Here is a 21,344-nt window from a genome sequence, read left to right as displayed (position 1 = left end):
TGACTGCCAACATTCTAAAGACAATTCAAAAAACTGCCAACATTCTAAAGACAGTTTAAAAGACTGCCAACATTCTAAAGACAGTTTAAAAGACTGCCAACATTCTAAAGACTGCCAACATTCTATAGACAGTTCAAAAGACTGCCAACATTCTAAAGACAGTTTAAAAGACAGCCAACATTCTAAAGACAATTCAAAAGACTGCCAACATTCTAAAGACAATTCAAAAGACTGCCAACATTCTAAAGACAATTCAAAAGGCTGCCAACATTCTAAAGACAGTTTAAAAGACTGCCAACATACTAAAGACTGCCAACATTCTATAGACAGTTCAAAAGACTGCCAACATTCTATATAACAGTTCAAAAGACTGCCAACATTCTAAAGACAGTTCAAAAGACTGCCAACATTCTAAAGACAATTCAAAAGACTGCCAACATTCTAAAGACAGTTCAAAAGACTGCCAACATTCTAAAGACAATTCAAAAGACTGCCAACATTCTAAAGACAATTCAAAAGACTGCCAACATTCTAAAGACAGTTTAAAAGACTGCCAACATTCTAAAGACAATTCAAAAAGCTGCCCACATTCTAAAGACAGTTTAAAAGACTGCCAACATTCTAAAGACTGCCAACATTCTATAGACAGTTCAAAAGACTGCTAACATTCTATAGACAGTTCAAAAGACTGCCAACATTCTATAGACAGTTCAAAAGACTGCCAACATTCTAAAGACAATTCAAAAGACTGCCAACATTCTAAAGACAATGCAAAAGACTGCCAACATTCTAAAGACAGTTTAAAAGACTGCCAACATTCTAAAGACTGCCAACATTCTAAAGACAATTCAAAAGGCTGCCAACATTCTAAAGACAGTTTAAAAGACTGCCAACATTCTATAGACAGTTCAAAAGACTGCCAACATTCTATAGACAGTTCAAAAGACTGCCAACATTCTAAAGACAGTTCAAAAGACTGCCAACATTCTAAAGACAATTCAAAAGACTGCCAACATTCTAAAGACAATTCAAAAGACTGCCAATATTCTAAAGACAATTCAAAAGACTGCCAACATTCTAAAGACAATTCAAAAGACTGCCAACATTCTAAAGACAGTTTAAAAGACTGCCAACATTCTAAAGACTGCCAACATTCTATAGACAGTTCAAAAGACTGCCAACATTCTAAAGACAATTCAAAAGACTGCCAACATTCTAAAGACAGTTTAAAAGACTGCCAACATTCTAAAGACTGCCAACATTCTAAAGACAGTTCAAAAGACTGCCAACATTCTAAAGACAATTCAAAAGACTGCCAACATTCTAAAGACAATTCAAAAGGCTGCCAACATTCTAAAGACAATTCAAATGACTGCCAACATTCTAAAGACAATTCAAAAAACTGCCAACATTCTAAAGACAGTTTAAAAGACTGCCAACATTCTAAAGACAGTTTAAAAGACTGCCAACATTCTAAAGACTGCCAACATTCTATAGACAGTCCAAAAGACTGCCAACATTCTAAAGACAGTTTAAAAGACAGCCAACATTCTAAAGACAATTCAAAAGACTGCCAACATTCTAAAGACAATTCAAAAGACTGCCAACATTCTAAAGACAATTCAAAAGGCTGCCAACATTCTAAAGACAGTTTAAAAGACTGCCAACATACTAAAGACTGCCAACATTCTATAGACAGTTCAAAAGACTGTCAACATTCTATATAACAGTTCAAAAGACTGCCAACATTCTATAGACAGTTCAAAAGACTGCCAACATTCTAAAGACAATTCAAAAGACTGCCAACATTCTTAAGACAGTTCAAAAGACTGCCAACATTCTAAAGACAATTCAAAAGACTGCCAACATTCTAAAGACAATTCAAAAGACTGCCAACATTCTAAAGACAGTTTAAAAGACTGCCAACATTCTAAAGACAATTCAAAAAGCTGCCCACATTCTAAAGACAGTTTAAAAGACTGCCAACATTCTAAAGACTGCCAACATTCTATAGACAGTTCAAAAGACTGCTAACATTCTATAGACAGTTCAAAAGACTGCCAACATTCTATAGACAGTTCAAAAGACTGCCAACATTCTAAAGACAATTCAAAAGACTGCCAACATTCTAAAGACAGTTTAAAAGACTGCCAACATTCTAAAGACTGCCAACATTCTAAAGACAATTCAAAAGGCTGCCAACATTCTAAAGACAGTTTAAAAGACTGCCAACATTCTATAGACAGTTCAAAAGACTGCCAACATTCTATAGACAGTTCAAAAGACTGCCAACATTCTAAAGACAGTTCAAAAGACTGCCAACATTCTAAAGACAGTTCAAAAGACTGCCAACATTCTAAAGACAATTCAAAAGACTGCCAACATTCTAAAGACAATTCAAAAGACTGCCAACATTCTAAAGACAGTTCAAAAGACTGCCAACATTCTAAAGACAGTTCAAAAGACTGCCAACATTCTAAAGACAATTTCAAATGACTGCCAACATTCTAAAGACAATTCAAAAGGCTGTCAACATGCTAAAGACAATTCAAATGACTGCCAACATTCTAAAGACAATTCAAAAGACTGCCAACATTCTAAAAACAGTTTAAAAGACTGCCAACATTCTAAAGACAGTTTAAAAGACTGCCAACATTCTAAAGACTGCCAACATTCTATAGACAGTTCAAAAGACTGCCAACATTCCAAAGACAGTTTAAAAGACTGCCAACATTCTAAAGACAATTCAAAAGACTGGCAACATTCTAAAGACAATTCAAAAGACTGCCAACATTCTAAAGACAGTTTAAAAGACTGCCAACTTTCTAAAGACAATTCAAAAGACTGCCAACATTCTAAAGACAATTCAAAAGACTGCCAACATTCTAAAGACAATTCAAAAGACTGCCAACATTCTAAAGACAGTTTAAAAGACTGCCAACATTCTAAAGACTGCCAACATTCTATAGACAGTTCAAAAGACTGCCAACATTCTAAAGACAATTCAAAAGACTGCCAACATTCTAAAGACAGTTTAAAAGACTTCCAAGATTCTAAAGACTGCCAACATTCTAAAGACAGTTCAAAAGAGTGCCAACATTCTAAAGACAATTCAAATGACTGCCAACATTCTAAAGACAGATTAAAATACTGCCAACATTCTAAAGACTGCCAACATTCTATAGACAGTTCAAAAGACTGCCAACATTCTATAGACAGTTCAAAAGACTGCCAACATTCTAAAGACAATTCAAAAGACTGCCAACATTCTAAAGACAGTTTAAAAGACTGCCAACATTCAAATAGACAGTTCAAAAAACTGCCAACATTCTAAAGACAATTCAAAAGACTGCCAACATTCTAAAGACAGTTTAAAAGACTGCCAACATTCTAAAGACTGCCAACATTCTAAAGACAGTTCAAAAGACTGCCAACATTCTAAAGACAATACAAAAGACTGCCAACATTCTAAAGACAATTCAAAAGACTGCCAACATTCTAAAGACAGTTTAAAAGACTGCCAACATTCTAAAGACAATTCAAAAGACTGCCAACATTCTAAAGACAATTCAAAAGGCTGCCAACATTCTAAAGACAGTTTAAAAGACTGCCAACATTCTAAAGACTGCCAACATTCTAAAGACAATTCAAAAGACTGCCAACATTCTAAAGACAATTCAAAAGGCTGCCAACATTCTAAAGACAATTCAAATGACTGCCAACATTCTAAAGACAATTCAAGAGACTGCCAACATTCTAAAGTCAGTTTAAAAGACTGCCAACATTCTAAAGACTGCCAACATTCTATAGACAGTTCAAAAGACTGCCAACATTCTAAAGACAATTCAAAAGACTGCCAATATTCTAAAGACAATTCAAAAGACTGCCAACATTCTAAAGACAATTCAAAAGACTGCCAACATTCTAAAGACAGTTTAAAAGACTGCCAACATTCTAAAGACTGCCAACATTCTATAGACAGTTCAAAAGACTGTCAACATTCTAAAGACAATTCAAAAGACTGCCAACATTCTAAAGACAGTTTAAAAGACTGCCAACATTCTAAAGACTGCCAACATTCTAAAGACAGTTCAAAAGACTGCCAACATTCTAAAGACAATTCAAAAGACTGCCAACATTCTAAAGACAATTCAAAAGGCTGCCAACATTCTAAAGACAATTCAAATGACTGCCAACATTCTAAAGACAATTCAAAAAACTGCCAACATTCTAAAGACAGTTTAAAAGACTGCCAACATTCTAAAGACAGTTTAAAAGACTGCCAACATTCTAAAGACTGCCAACATTCTATAGACAGTTCAAAAGACTGCCAACATTCTAAAGACAGTTTAACAGACAGCCAACATTCTAAAGACAATTCAAAAGACTGCCAACATTCTAAAGACAATTCAAAAGACTGCCAACATTCTAAAGACAATTCAAAAGGCTGCCAGCATTCTATAGACAGTTCAAAAGACTGCCAACATTCTATATAACAGTTCAAAAGACTGCCAACATTCTATAGACAGTTCAAAAGACTGCCAACATTCTAAAGACAGTTTAAAAGACTGCCAACATTCTAAAGACTGCCAACATTCTATAGACAGTTCAAAAGACTGCTAACATTCTATAGACAGTTCAAAAGACTGCCAACATTCTATAGACAGTTCAAAAGACTGCCAACATTCTAAAGACAATTCAAAAGACTGCCAACATTCTAAAGACAATTCAAAAGACTGCCAACATTCTAAAGACAGTTTAAAAGACTGCCAACATTCTAAAGACTGCCAACATTCTAAAGACAATTCAAAAGGCTGCCAACATTCTAAAGACAGTTTAAAAGACTGCCAACATTCTATAGACAGTTCAAAAGACTGCCAACATTCTATAGACAGTTCAAAAGACTGCCAACATTCTAAAGACAGTTCAAAAGACTGCCAACATTCTAAAGACAATTCAAAAGACTGCCAACATTCTAAAGACAATTCAAAAGACTGCCAATATTCTAAAGACAATTCAAAAGACTGCCAACATTCTAAAGACAATTCAAAAGACTGCCAACATTCTAAAGACAGTTTAAAAGACTGCCAACATTCTATAGACAGTTCAAAAGACTGCCAACATTCTAAAGACAATTCAAAAGACTGCCAACATTCTAAAGACAGTTTAAAAGACTGCCAACATTCTAAAGACTGCCAACATTCTAAAGACAGTTCAAAAGACTGCCAACATTCTAAAGACAATTCAAAAGACTGCCAACATTCTAAAGACAATTCAAAAGGCTGCCAACATTCTAAAGACAATTCAAATGACTGCCAACATTCTAAAGACAATTCAAAAAACTGCCAACATTCTAAAGACAGTTTAAAAGACTGCCAACATTCTAAAGACAGTTTAAAAGACTGCCAACATTCTAAAGACTGCCAACATTCTATAGACAGTCCAAAAGACTGCCAACATTCTAAAGACAGTTTAAAAGACAGCCAACATTCTAAAGACAATTCAAAAGACTGCCAACATTCTAAAGACAATTCAAAAGACTGCCAACAGTCTAAAGACAATTCAAAAGGCTGCCAACATTCTAAAGACAGTTTAAAAGACTGCCAACATACTAAAGACTGCCAACATTCTATAGACAGTTCAAAAGACTGTCAACATTCTATATAACAGTTCAAAAGACTGCCAACATTCTATAGACAGTTCAAAAGACTGCCAACATTCTAAAGACAATTCAAAAGACTGCCAACATTCTTAAGACAGTTCAAAAGACTGCCAACATTCTAAAGACAGTTTAAAAGACTGCCAACATTCTAAAGACAATTCAAAAAGCTGCCCACATTCTAAAGACAGTTTAAAAGACTGCCAACATTCTAAAGACTGCCAACATTCTATAGACAGTTCAAAAGACTGCTAACATTCTATAGACAGTTCAAAAGACTGCCAACATTCTATAGACAGTTCAAAAGACTGCCAACATTCTAAAGACAGTTTAAAAGACTGCCAACATTCTAAAGACTGCCAACATTCTAAAGACAATTCAAAAGGCTGCCAACATTCTAAAGACAGTTTAAAAGACTGCCAACATTCTATAGACAGTTCAAAAGACTGCCAACATTCTATAGACAGTTCAAAAGACTGCCAACATTCTAAAGACAGTTCAAAACACTGCCAACATTCTAAAGACAATTCAAAAGACTGCCAACATTCTAAAGACAATTCAAAAGACTGCCAACATTCTAAAGACAATTCAAAAGACTGCCAACATTCTAAAGACAGTTCAAAAGACTGCCAACATTCTAAAGACAATTTCAAAAGACTGCCAACATTCTAAAGACAATTCAAAAGGCTGCCAACATGCTAAAGACAATTCAAATGACTGCCAACATTCTAAAGACAATTCAAAAGACTGCCAACATTCTAAAAACAGTTTAAAAGACTGCCAACATTCTAAAGACAGTTTAAAAGACTGCCAACATTCTAAAGACTGCCAACATTCTATAGACAGTTCAAAAGACTGCCAACATTCTAAAGACAGTTTAAAAGACTGCCAACATTCTAAAGACAATTCAAAAGACTGGCAACATTCTAAAGACAATTCAAAAGACTGCCAACATTCTAAAGACAGTTTAAAAGACTGCCAACTTTCTAAAGACAATTCAAAAGACTGCCAACATTCTAAAGACAATTCAAAAGACTGCCAACATTCTAAAGACAATTCAAAAGACTGCCAACATTCTAAAGACAGTTTAAAAGACTGCCAACATTCTAAAGACTGCCAACATTCTATAGACAGTTCAAAAGACTGCCAACATTCTAAAGACAATTCAAAAGACTGCCAACATTCTAAAGACAGTTTAAAAGACTGCCAACATTCTAAAGACTGCCAACATTCTAAAGACAGTTTAAAAGACTGCCAACTTTCTAAAGACAATTCAAAAGACTGCCAACATTCTAAAGACAATTCAAAAGACTGCCAACATTCTAAAGACAGTTTAAAAGACTGCCAACATTCTAAAGACAGTTCAAAAGACTGCCAACATTCTAAAGACAGTTTAAAAGACTGCCAACATTCTAAAGACAATTCAAAAGACTGCCAACATTCTAAAGACAGTTTAAAAGACTGCCAACATTCTAAAGACAATTCAAACGACTGACAACATTCTAAAGACAATTCAAAAGGCTGCCAACATTCTAAAGACAGTTCAAAAGACTGCCAACATTCTAAAGACAGTTTAAAAGACTGCCAACATTCTAAAGACTGCCAACATTCTATAGACAATTCAAAAGACTGCCAACATTCTAAAGACAGTATAAAAGACTGCCAACATTCTAAAGACTGCCAACATTCTAAAGACAGTTCAAAAGACTGCCAACATTCTAAAGACAATTCAAAAGACTGCCAACATTCTAAAGATAATTCAAAAGGCTGCCAACATTCTAAAGACAGTTTAAAAGACTGCCAACATTCTAAAGACTGCCAACATTCTAAAGACAGTTTAAAAGACTGCCAACATTCTAAAGACAATTCAAAAGACTGCCAACATTCTAAAGACAATTTCTAAAGACTGCCAACATTCTAAAGACAATTCAAAAGACTGCCAACATTCTAAAGACAGTTTAAAAGACTGCCAACATTCTAAAGACTGCCAACATTCTAAAGACAGTTTAAAAGACTGCCAACATTCTAAAGACAATTCAAAAGACTGGCAACATTCTAAAGACAGTTTAAAAGACTGCCAACATTCTAAAGACTGCCAACATTCTATAGACAGTTCAAAAGACTGCCAACATTCTATAGACAGTTCAAAAGACTGCCAACATTCTAAAGACAATTCAAAAGACTGCCAACATTCTAAATACAATTCAAAAGACTGCCAACATTCTAAAGACAATTCAAAAGACTGCCAACATTCTAAAGACAGTTTAAAAGACTGCCAACATTCTAAAGACAGTTCAAAAGACTGCCAACATTCTAAAGACAGTTTAAAAGACTGCCAACATTCTAAAGACTGCCAACATTCTATAGACAGTTCAAAAGACTGCCAACATTCTAAAGACAATTCAAAAGACTGCCAACATTCTAAAGACAGTTTAAAAGACTGCCAACATTCTAAAGACAATTCAAAAGGCTGCCAACATTCTGAAGACAATTCAAAAGGCTGCACACATTCTAAAGACAGTTTAAAAGACAGCCAACATTCTAAAGACTGCCAACATTCTAAAGACAGTTCAAAAGACTGCCAACATTCTAAAGACAATTCAAAAGACTGCCAACATTCTAAAGACAATTCAAAAGGCTGCCAACATTCTAAATACAGTTTAAAAGACTGCCAACATTCTAAAGACAGTTTAAAAGACTGCCAACATTCTAAAGACAATTCAAAAGACTGCGAAAAAATTCCAAAGACAATTCAAAAGACTGCCAACATTCTAAAGACAGTTCAAAAGACTGCCAACATTCTAAAGACAGATTAAAAGACTGCCAACATTCTAAAGACAATTCAAAAGACTGCCAACATTCTAAAGACAATTCAAAAGACTGCCAACATTCTAAAGACAGTTCAAAAGACTGCCAACATTCTAAAGACAGTTTAAAAGACTGCCAACATTCTAAAGACTGCCAACATTCTATAGACAGCTCAAAAGACTGCCAACATTCTAAAGACAATTCAAAAGACTGCCAACATTCTAAAGACAGTTCAAAAGACTGCCAACATTCTAAAGACAGTTTAAAAGACTGCCAACATTCTACAGACTGCCAACATTCTATAGACAGCTCAAAAGACTGCTAACATTCTAAAGACAGTTCATAAGACTGCCAACATTCTAAAGACAATTCAAAGGACTGCCAACATTCTAAAGACAGTTTAAAAGACTGCCAACATTCTAAAGACAATTCAAAAGACTGCCAACATTCTAACGACAATTCAAAAGGCTGCCAACATTCTAAAGACAGTTTAAAAGACTGCCAATATTCTAAAGACAATTCAAAAGACTGCCAACATTCTAAAGACAGTTTAAAAGACTGCCAACATTCTAAATAGACTGCCAACATTCTAAAGACAATACAAAAGACTGCCAACATTCTAAAGACAATTCAAAAGACTGCCAACATTCTAAAGACAATTCAAAAGACTGCCAACATTCTAAAGACAGTTTAAAAGACTGCCAACATTCTAAAGTCAGTTCAAAAGACTGCCAACATTCTAAAGACAGTTTAAAAGACTGCCAACATTATAAAGACTGCCAACATTCTAAAGACAGTTCAAAAGACTGCCAACATTCTAAAGACAATTCAAAAGACTGCCAACATTCTAAAGACAGTTTAAAAGACTGCCAACATTCTAAAGACTGCCAACATTCTAAAGACAGTTCAAAAGACTGCCAACATTCTAAAGACAATTCAAAAGACTGCCAACATTCTAAAGACAATTCAAAAGGCTGCCAACATTCTAAAGACAATTCAAAAGACTGCCAACATTCTAAAGACAATTCAAAAGACTGCCAACATTCTAAAGACAGTTTAAAAGACTGCCAACATTCTAAAGACTGCCAACATTCTAAAGACAGTTCAAAAGACTGCCAACATTCTAAAGACAATTCAAAAGACTACCAACATTCTAAAGACAATTCAAAAGGCTGCCAACATTCTAAAGACAATTCAAATGACTGCCTACATTCTAAAGACAATTCAAAAGACTGCCAACATTCTAAAGACAGTTTAAAAGACTGCCAACATTCTAAAGACAATTCAAAAGACTGCCAACATTCTAAAGACAGTTTAAAAGACTGCCAACATTCTAAAGACAGTTTAAAAGACTGCCAACATTCTAAAGACAATTCAAAAGACTGCCAACATTCTAAAGACAAATCAAAAGGCTGCCAACATTCTAAAGACAGTTTAAAAGACTGCCAACATTCTAAAGACTTCCAACATTCTAAAGACAATTCAAAAGACTGCCAACATTCTAAAGACAATTCAAAAGGCTGCCAACATTCTAGAGACAGTTTAAAAGACTGCCAACATGCTAAAGACTGCCAACATTTATAGACAGTTCAAAAGACTGCCAACATTCTACAGACAGTTCAAAAGACTGCCAACATTCTAAAGACAATTCAAAAGACTCCAACATTCTAAAGACAATTCAAACGACTGCCAACATTCTAAAGACAATTCAAAAGACTGCCAACATTCTAAAGACAGTTTAAAAGACTGCCAACATTCTAAAGACTGCCAACATTCTATAGACAGTTCAAAAGACTGCCAACATTCTAAAGACAATTCAAAAGACTGCCAACATTCTAAAGACAATTCAAAAGGCTGCCAACATTCTAAATACAGTTTAAAAGACTGCCAACATTCTAAAGACAGTTTAAAAGACTGCCAACATTCTAAAGACAATTCAAAAGACTGCGAAAAAATTCCAAAGACAATTCAAAAGACTGCCAACATTCTAAAGACAGTTCAAAAGACTGCCAACATTCTAAAGACAGATTAAAAGACTGCCAACATTCTAAAGACAATTCAAAAGACTGCCAACATTCTAAAGACAATTCAAAAGACTGCCAACATTCTAAAGACAGTTCAAAAGACTGCCAACATTCTAAAGACAGTTTAAAAGACTGCCAACATTCTAAAGACTGCCAACATTCTATAGACAGCTCAAAAGACTGCCAACATTCTAAAGACAATTCAAAAGACTGCCAACATTCTAAAGACAGTTCAAAAGACTGCCAACATTCTAAAGACAGTTTAAAAGACTGCCAACATTCTACAGACTGCCAACATTCTATAGACAGCTCAAAAGACTGCTAACATTCTAAAGACAGTTCATAAGACTGCCAACATTCTAAAGACAATTCAAAGGACTGCCAACATTCTAAAGACAGTTTAAAAGACTGCCAACATTCTAAAGACAATTCAAAAGACTGCCAACATTCTAAAGACAGTTTAAAAGACTGCCAATATTCTAAAGACAATTCAAAAGACTGCCAACATTCTAAAGACAGTTTAAAAGACTGCCAACATTCTAAATAGACTGCCAACATTCTAAAGACAATACAAAAGACTGCCAACATTCTAAAGACAATTCAAAAGACTGCCAACATTCTAAAGACAATTCAAAAGACTGCCAACATTCTAAAGACAGTTTAAAAGACTGCCAACATTCTAAAGTCAGTTCAAAAGACTGCCAACATTCTAAAGACAGTTTAAAAGACTGCCAACATTATAAAGACTGCCAACATTCTAAAGACAGTTCAAAAGACTGCCAACATTCTAAAGACAATTCAAAAGACTGCCAACATTCTAAAGACAGTTTAAAAGACTGCCAACATTCTAAAGACTGCCAACATTCTAAAGACAGTTCAAAAGACTGCCAACATTCTAAAGACAATTCAAAAGACTGCCAACATTCTAAAGACAATTCAAAAGGCTGCCAACATTCTAAAGACAATTCAAAAGACTGCCAACATTCTAAAGACAATTCAAAAGACTGCCAACATTCTAAAGACAGTTTAAAAGACTGCCAACATTCTAAAGACTGCCAACATTCTAAAGACAGTTCAAAAGACTGCCAACATTCTAAAGACAATTCAAAAGACTACCAACATTCTAAAGACAATTCAAAAGGCTGCCAACATTCTAAAGACAATTCAAATGACTGCCTACATTCTAAAGACAATTCAAAAGACTGCCAACATTCTAAAGACAGTTTAAAAGACTGCCAACATTCTAAAGACAATTCAAAAGACTGCCAACATTCTAAAGACAGTTTAAAAGACTGCCAACATTCTAAAGACAGTTTAAAAGACTGCCAACATTCTAAAGACAATTCAAAAGACTGCCAACATTCTAAAGACAAATCAAAAGGCTGCCAACATTCTAAAGACAGTTTAAAAGACTGCCAACATTCTAAAGACTTCCAACATTCTAAAGACAATTCAAAAGACTGCCAACATTCTAAAGACAATTCAAAAGGCTGCCAACATTCTAGAGACAGTTTAAAAGACTGCCAACATGCTAAAGACTGCCAACATTTATAGACAGTTCAAAAGACTGCCAACATTCTACAGACAGTTCAAAAGACTGCCAACATTCTAAAGACAATTCAAAAGACTCCAACATTCTAAAGACAATTCAAACGACTGCCAACATTCTAAAGACAATTCAAAAGACTGCCAACATTCTAAAGACAGTTTAAAAGACTGCCAACATTCTAAAGACTGCCAACATTCTATAGACAGTTCAAAAGACTGCCAACATTCTATAGACAGTTCAAAAGACTGCCAACATTCTAAAGACAATTCAAAAGACTGCCAACATTCTAAAGACAATTCAAAAGACTGCCAACATTCTAAAGACAGTTTAAAAGACTGCCAACATTCTAATGACTGCCAACATTCTAAGGACAGTTCAAAAGACTGCCAACATTCTACAGACAATTCAAAAGACTGCCAACATTCTAAAGACAGTTTAAAAGACTGCCAACATTCTAAAGACTGCCAACATTCTATAGACAGTTCAAAAGACTGCCAACATTCTATAGACAGTTCAAAAGACTGCCAACATTCTAAAGACAGTTTAAAAGACAGCCAACATTCTAAAGACTGCCAACATTCTAAAGACAGTTCAAAAGACTGCCAACATTCTAAAGACAGTTCAAAAGACTGCCAACATTCTAAAGACAGTTTAAAAGACTGCCAACATTCTAAAGACTGCCAACATTCTATAGACAGTTCAAAAGACTGCCAACATTCTAAAGACAATTCAAAAGACTGCCAACATTCTAAAGACAGTTTAAAAGACTGCCAACATTCTAAAGACAATTCAAAAGGCTGCCAACATTCTAAAGACAGTTTAAAAGACAGCCAACATTCTAAAGACTGCCAACATTCTAAAGACAGTTCAAAAGACTGCCAACATTCTAAAGACAATTCAAAAGACTGCCAACATTCTAAAGACAATTCAAAAGGCTGCCAACATTCTAAATACAGTTTAAAAGACTGCCAACATTCTAAAGACAGTTTAAAAGACTGCCAAAATTCTAAAGACAATTCAAAAACTGCCAACATTCTAAAGACAATTCAAAAGACTGCCAACATTCTAAAGACAATTCAAAAGACTGCCAACATTCTAAAGACAGTTTAAAAGACTGCCAACATTCTAAAGACAATTCAAAAGACTGCCAACATTCTAAAGACAATTCAAAAGACTGCCAACATTCTAAAGACAATTCAAAAGACTGCCAACATTTAAAAGACAGTTCAAAAGACTGCCAACATTCTAAAGACAGTTTAAAAGACTGCCAACATTCTAAAGACTGCCAACATTCTATAGACAGCTCAAAAGACTGCCAACATTCTAAAGACAATTCAAAAGACTGCCAACATTCTAAAGACAGTTTAAAAGACTGCCAACATTCTAAATAGACTGCCAACATTCTAAAGACAATACAAAAGACTGCCAACATTCTAAAGACAATTCAAATGACTGCCAACATTCTAAAGACAATTCAATAGACTGCCAACATTCTAAAGACAGTTTAAAAGACTGCCAACATTCTAAAGACAGTTTAAAAGACTGCCAACATTCTAAAGACAATTCAATAGACTGCCAACATTCTAAAGACAGTTTAAAAGACTGCCAACATTCTAAAGACAATTCAATAGACTGCCAACATTCTAAAGACAGTTTAAAAGACTGCCAACATTCTATAGACAGTTCAAAAGACTGCCAACATTCTAAAGACAGTTTAAAAGACTGCCAACATTCTAAAGACAGTTCAAAAGACTGCTAACATTCTAAAGACAGTTTAAAAGACTGCCAACATTCTAAAGACAGTTCAAAAGACTGCTAACATTCTAAAGACAGTTTAAAAGACTGCCAACATTCTAAAGACTGCCAACATTCTAAAGACAGTTCATAAGACTGCCAACATTCTTAAGACAATTCAAAGGACTGCCAACATTCTAAAGACAGTTTAAAAGACTGCCAACATTCTAAAGACAATTCAAAAGACTGCCAACATTCTAACGACAATTCAAAAGGCTGCCAACATTCTAAAGACAGTTTAAAAGACTGCCAACATTCTAAAGACAGTTTAAAAGACTGCCAACATTCTAAAGACAGTTCAAAAGACTGCTAACATTCTAAAGACAGTTTAAAAGACTGCCAACATTCTAACGACAATTCAAAAGGCTGCCAACATTCTAACAACAATTCAAAAGGCTGCCAACATTCTAAAGACAATTCAAAAGACTGCCAACATTCTAAAGACAATTCAAAAGACTGCCAACATTCTAAAGACAGTTTAAAAGACTGCCAACATTCTAAAGACTGCCAACATTCTAAAGACAGTTCAAAAGACTGCCAACATTCTAAAGACAATTCAAAAGACTGCCAACATTCTAAAGACAATTCAAAAGGCTGCCAACATTCTAAAGACAATTCAAATGACTGCCAACATTCTAAAGACAATTCAATAGACTGCCAACATTCTAAAGACAGTTTAAAAGACTGCCAACATTCTAAAGACAGTTTAAAAGACTGCCAACATTCTAAAGACAATTCAATAGACTGCCAACATTCTAAAGACAGTTTAAAAGACTGCCAACATTCTAAAGACAATTCAAAAGACTGCCAACATTCTAAAGACAGTTTAAAAGACTGCCAACATTCTAAAGACAGTTTAAAAGACTGCCAACATTCTAAAGACAATTCAAAAGACTGCCAACATTCTAAAGACAATTCAAAAGGCTGCCAACATTCTAGAGACAGTTTAAAAGACTGCCAACATTCTATAGACAGTTCAAAAGACTGCCAACATTCTATAGACAGTTCAAAAGACTGCCAACATTCTAAAGACAATTCAAAAGACTGCCAACATTCTAAAGACAATTCAAACGACTGCCAACATTCTAAAGACAATTCAAAAGACTGCCAACATTCTAAAGACAGTTTAAAAGACTGCCAACATTCTAAAGACTGCCAACATTCTATAGACAGTTCAAAAGACTGCCAACATTCTAAAGACAATTCAAAAGACTGCCAACATTCTAAAGACAGTTTAAAAGACTGCCAACATTCTAAAGACAGTTCAAAAGACTGCTAACATTCTAAAGACAGTTTAAAAGACTGCCAACATTCTAAAGACTGCCAACATTCTAAAGACAGTTCATAAGACTGCCAACATTCTAAAGACAATTCAAAGGACTGCCAACATTCTAAAGACAGTTTAAAAGACTGCCAACATTCTAAAGACAATTCAAAAGACTGCCAACATTCTAACGACAATTCAAAAGGCTGCCAACATTCTAAAGACAGTTTAAAAGACTGCCAACATTCTAAAGACAATTCAAAAGACTGCCAACATTCTAAAGACAGTTTAAAAGACTGCCAACATTCTAAATAGACTGCCAACATTCTAAAGACAATACAAAAGACTGCCAACATTCTAAAGACAATTCAAAAGACTGCCAACATTCTAAAGACAATTCAAAAGACTGCCAACATTCTAAAGACAGTTTAAAAGACTGCCAACATTCTAAAGTCAGTTCAAAAGACTGCTAACATTCTAAAGACAGTTTAAAAGACTGCCAACATTATAAAGACTGCCAACATTCTAAAGACAGTTCAAAAGACTGCCAACATTCTAAAGACAATTCAAAAGACTGCCAACATTCTAAAGACAGTTTAAAAGACTGCCAACATTCTAAAGACTGCCAACATTCTAAAGACAGTTCAAAAGACTGCCAACATTCTAAAGACAATTCAAAAGACTGCCAACATTCTAAAGACAATTCAAAAGGCTGCCAACATTCTAAAGACAATTCAAAAGACTGCCAACATTCTAAAGACAATTCAAAAGACTGCCAACATTCTAAAGACAGTTTAAAAGACTGCCAACATTCTAAAGACTGCCAACATTCTAAAGACAGTTCAAAAGACTGCCAACATTCTAAAGACAATTCAAAAGACTACCAACATTCTAAAGACAATTCAAAAGGCTGCCAACATTCTAAAGACAATTCAAATGACTGCCTACATTCTAAAGACAATTCAAAAGACTGCCAACATTCTAAAGACAGTTTAAAAGACTGCCAACATTCTAAAGACAATTCAAAAGACTGCCAACATTCTAAAGACAGTTTAAAAGACTGCCAACATTCTAAAGACAGTTTAAAAGACTGCCCACATTCTAAAGACAGTTTAAAAGACTGCCAACATTCTAAAGACTGCCAACATTCTATAGACAGTTCAAAAGACTGCCAACATTCTATAGACAGTTCAAAAGACTGCCAACATTCTAAAGACAATTCAAAAGACTGCCAACATTCTAAAGACAATTCAAAAGACTGCCAACATTCTAAAGACAATTCAAAAGACTGCCAACATTCTAAAGACAGTTTAAAAGACTGCCAACATTCTAATGACTGCCAACATTCTAAGGACAGTTCAAAAGACTGCCAACATTCTACAGACAATTCAAAAGACTGCCAACATTCTAAAGACAGTTTAAAAGACTGCCAACATTCTAAAGACTGCCAACATTCTATAGACAGTTCAAAAGACTGCCAACATTCTATAGACAGTTCAAAAGACTGCCAACATTCTAAAGACAATTCAAAAGACTGCCAACATTCTAAAGACAATTCAAAAGACTGCCAACATTCTAAAGACAATTCAAAAGACTGCCAACATTCTAAAGACAGTTTAAAAGACTGCCAACATTCTAAAGACTGCCAACATTCTATAGACAGTTCAAAAGACTGCCAACATTCTAAAGACAATTCAAAAGACTGCCAACATTCTAAAGACAGTTTAAAAGACTGCCAACATTCTAAAGACAATTCAAAAGACTGCCAACATTCTGAAGACAATTCAAAAGGCTGCCAACATTCTAAAGACAGTTTAAAAGACAGCCAACATTCTAAAGACTGCCAACATTCTAAAGACAGTTCAAAAGACTGCCAACATTCTAAAGACAATTCAAAAGACTGCCAACATTCTAAAGACAATTCAAAAGGCTGCCAACATTCTAAAGACAGTTCAAAAGACTGCCAACATTCTAAAGACAATTCAAAAGACTGCCAACATTCTAAAGACAATTCAAAAGGCTGCCAACATTCTAAATACAGTTTAAAAGACTGCCAACATTCTAAAGACAGTTTAAAAGACTGCCAAAATTCTAAAGACAATTCAAAAACTGCCAACATTCTAAAGACAATTCAAAAGACTGCCAACATTCTAAAGACAATTCAAAAGACTGCCAACATTCTAAAGACAGTTTAAAAGACTGCCAACATTCTAAAGACAGTTTAAAAGACTGCCAACATTCTAAAGACTGCCAACATTCTATAGACAGCTCAAAAGACTGCCAACATTCTAAAGACAATTCAAAAGACTGCCAACATTCTAAAGACAGTTTAAAAGACTGCCAACATTCTAAATAGACTGCCAACATTCTAAAGACAATACAAAAGACTGCCAACATTCTAAAGACAGTTTAAAAGACTGCCAACATTCTAAAGACAGTTCAAAAGACTGCTAACATTCTAAAGACAGTTTAAAAGACTGCCAACATTCTAAAGACTGCCAACATTCTAAAGACAGTTCATAAGACTGCCAACATTCTAAAGACAATTCAAAGGACTGCCAACATTCTAAAGACAGTTTAAAAGACTGCCAACATTCTAAAGACAATTCAAAAGACTGCCAACATTCTAACGACAATTCAAAAGGCTGCCAACATTCTAAAGACAATTCAAAAGACTGCCAACATTCTAAAGACAATTCAAAAGACTGCCAACATTCTAAAGAGTTTAAAAGACTGCCAACATTCTAAAGACTGCCAACATTCTAAAGACAGTTCAAAAGACTGCGAACATTCTAAAGACAATTCAAAAGACTGCCAACATTCTAAAGACAGTTCAAAAGGCTGCCAACATTCTAAAGACAATTCAAATGACTGCCAACATTCTAAAGACAATTCAAAAGACTGCCAACATTCTAAAGACAGTTTAAAAGACTGCCAACATTCTAAAGACAATTCAAAAGACTGCCAACATTCTAAAGACAATTCAAAAGACTGCCAACATTCTAAAGACAGTTTAAAAGACTGCCAACATTCTAAAGACAGTTTAAAAGACTGCCAACATTCTAAAGACGAATCAAAAGGCTTCCAACATTCTAAAGACAGTTTAAAAGACTGCCAACATTCTAAAGACTTCCAACATTCTAAAGACAATTCAAAAGACTGCCAACATTCTAAAGACAATTCAAAAGGCTGCCAACATTCTAGAGACAGTTTAAAAGACTGCCAACATTCTATAGACAGTTCAAAAGACTGCCAACATTCTATAGACAGTTCAAAAGACTGCCAACATTCTAAAGACAATTCAAAAGACTGCCAACATTCTAAAGACAATTCAAACGACTGCCAACATTCTAAAGACAATTCAAAAGACTGCCAACATTTTAAAGACAGTTTAAAAGACTGCCAACATTCTAAAGACTGCCAACATTCTATAGACAGTTCAAAAGACTGCCAACATTCTATAGACAGTTCAAAAGACTGCCAACATTCTAAAGACAATTCAAAAGACTGCCAACATTCTAAAGACAGTTTAAAAGACTGCCCACATTCTAAAGACTGCCAACATTCTATAGACAGTTCAAAAGACTGCCAACATTCTACAGACAATTCAAAAGACTGCCAACATTCTAAAGACAGTTTAAAAGACAGCCAACATTCTAAAGACTGCCAACAATCTAAAGACAGTTCAAAAGACTGCCAACCTTCTAAAGACAATTCAAAAGACTGCCAACATTCTAAAGACAATTCAAAAGGCTGCCAACATTCTAAAGACAATTCAAATGACTGCCAACATTCTAAAGACAATTCAAAAAACTGCCAACATTCTAAAGACAGTTTAAAAGACTGCCAACATTCTAAAGACAATTCAAAAGACTGCCAACATTCTAAAGACAATTCAAAAGACTGCCAACATTCTAAAGACAGTTTAAAAGACTGCCAACATTCTAAAGACAATTCAAATGACTGCCAACATTCTAAAGACAATTCAAAAAACTGCCAACATTCTAAAGACAGTTTAAAAGACTGCCAACATTCTAAAGACAATTCAAAAGACTGCCAACATTCTAAAGACAATTCAAAAGACTGCCAACATTCTAAAGACAGTTTAAAAGACTGCCAACATTCTAAAGACAGTTCAAAAGACTGCCAACATTCTAAAGACAGTTCAAAAGACTGCCAACATTCTAAAGACAATTCAAAAGACTTCCAACATTCTAAAGACAATTCATAAGACTGCCAACATTCTAAAGACAATTCAAAGGACTGCCAACATTCTAAAGACAGTTTAAAAGACTGCCAACATTCTAAAGACAATTCAAAAGACTGCCAACATTCTAACGACAATTCAAAAGGCTGCCAACATTCTAAAGACAGTTTAAAAGACTGCCAACATTCTAAAGACAATTCAAAAGACTGCCAACATTCTAAAGACAGTTTAAAAGACTGCCAACATTCTAAATAGACTGCCAACATTCTAAAGACAATACAAAAGACTGCCAACATTCTAAAGACAATTCAAAAGACTGCCAACATTCATAAGACAATTCAAAAGACTGCCAACATTCTAAAGACAGTTTAAAAGACTGCCAACATTCTAAAGACTGCCAACATTCTAAAGACAGTTTAAAAGACTGCCAACATTCTAAAGACAATTCAAAAGACTGCCAACATTCTAAAGACAGTTTAAAAGACTGCCAACATTCTATAGACAGTTCAAAAGACTGCCAACATTCTATAGACAGTTCAAAAGACTGCCAACATTCTAAAGACAATTCAAAAGACTGCCAACATTCTAAAGACAATTCAAAAGACTGCCAACATTCTAAAGACAATTCAAAAGACTGCCAACATTCTAAAGACAGTTCAAAAGACTGCCAACATTCCAAAGACAGTTTAAAAGACTGCCAACATTTTAAAGACAGTTTAAAAGACTGCCAACATTCTAAATACAGTTCAAAAGACTGCCAACATTCTAAAGAAAATTCAGAAGACTGCCAACATTCTAAAGACAATTCAAAAGGCTGCCAACATTCTAAAGACAATTCAAAAGACTGCCAACATTCTAAAGACGAATCAAAAGGCTGCCAACATTCTAAAGACAGTTTAAAGGACTGCCAACATTCTAAAGACTTCCAACATTCTAAAGACAATTCAAAAGACTGCCAACATTCTAAAGACAATTCAAAAGGCTGCCAACATTCTAGAGACAGTTTAAAAGACTGCCAACATTCTATAGACAGTTCAAAAGACTGCCAACATTCTATAGACAGTTCAAAAGACTGCCAACATTCTAAAGACAATTCAAAAGACTGCCAACATTCTAAAGACAGTTTAAAAGACTGCCAACATTCTAAAGACTGCCAACATTCTAAAGACAGTTCATAAGACTGCCAACATTCTAAAGACAATTCAAAGGACTGCCAACATTCTAAAGACAGTTTAAAAGACTGCCAACATTCTAAAGACAATTCAAAAGACTGCCAACATTCTAACGACAATTCAAAAGGCTGCCAACATTCTAAAGACAATTCAAAAGACTGCCAACATTCTAAAGACAATTCAAAAGACTGCCAACATTCTAAAGAGTTTAAAAGACTGCCAACATTCTAAAGACTGCCAACATTCTAAAGACAGTTCAAAAGACTGCGAACATTCTAAAGACAATTCAAAAGACTGCCAACATTCTAAAGACAGTTCAAAAGGCTGCCAACATTCTAAAGACAATTCAAATGACTGCCAACATTCTAAAGACAATTCAAAAGACTGCCAACATTCTAAAGACAGTTTAAAAGACTGCCAACATTCTAAAGACAATTCAAAAGACTGCCAACATTCTAAAGACAATTCAAAAGACTGCCAACATTCTAAAGACAGTTTAAAAGACTGCCAACATTCTAAAGACAGTTTAAAAGACTGCCAACATTCTAAAGACGAATCAAAAGGCTTCCAACATTCTAAAGACAGTTTAAAAGACTGCCAACATTCTAAAGACTTCCAACATTCTAAAGACAATTCAAAAGACTGCCAACATTCTAAAGACAATTCAAAAGGCTGCCAACATTCTAGAGACAGTTTAAAAGACTGCCAACATTCTATAGACAGTTCAAAAGACTGCCAACATTCTATAGACAGTTCAAAAGACTGCCAACATTCTAAAGACAATTCAAAAGACTGCCAACATTCTAAAGACAATTCAAACGACTGCCAACATTCTAAAGACAATTCAAAAGACTGCCAACATTTTAA

Source organism: Eleutherodactylus coqui, chromosome 3 (assembly GCF_035609145.1).
Source record: "Eleutherodactylus coqui strain aEleCoq1 chromosome 3, aEleCoq1.hap1, whole genome shotgun sequence".
NCBI lineage: Eukaryota > Metazoa > Chordata > Amphibia > Anura > Eleutherodactylidae > Eleutherodactylus > Eleutherodactylus coqui.
Note: the sequence above shows the minus strand (reverse complement) of the source record.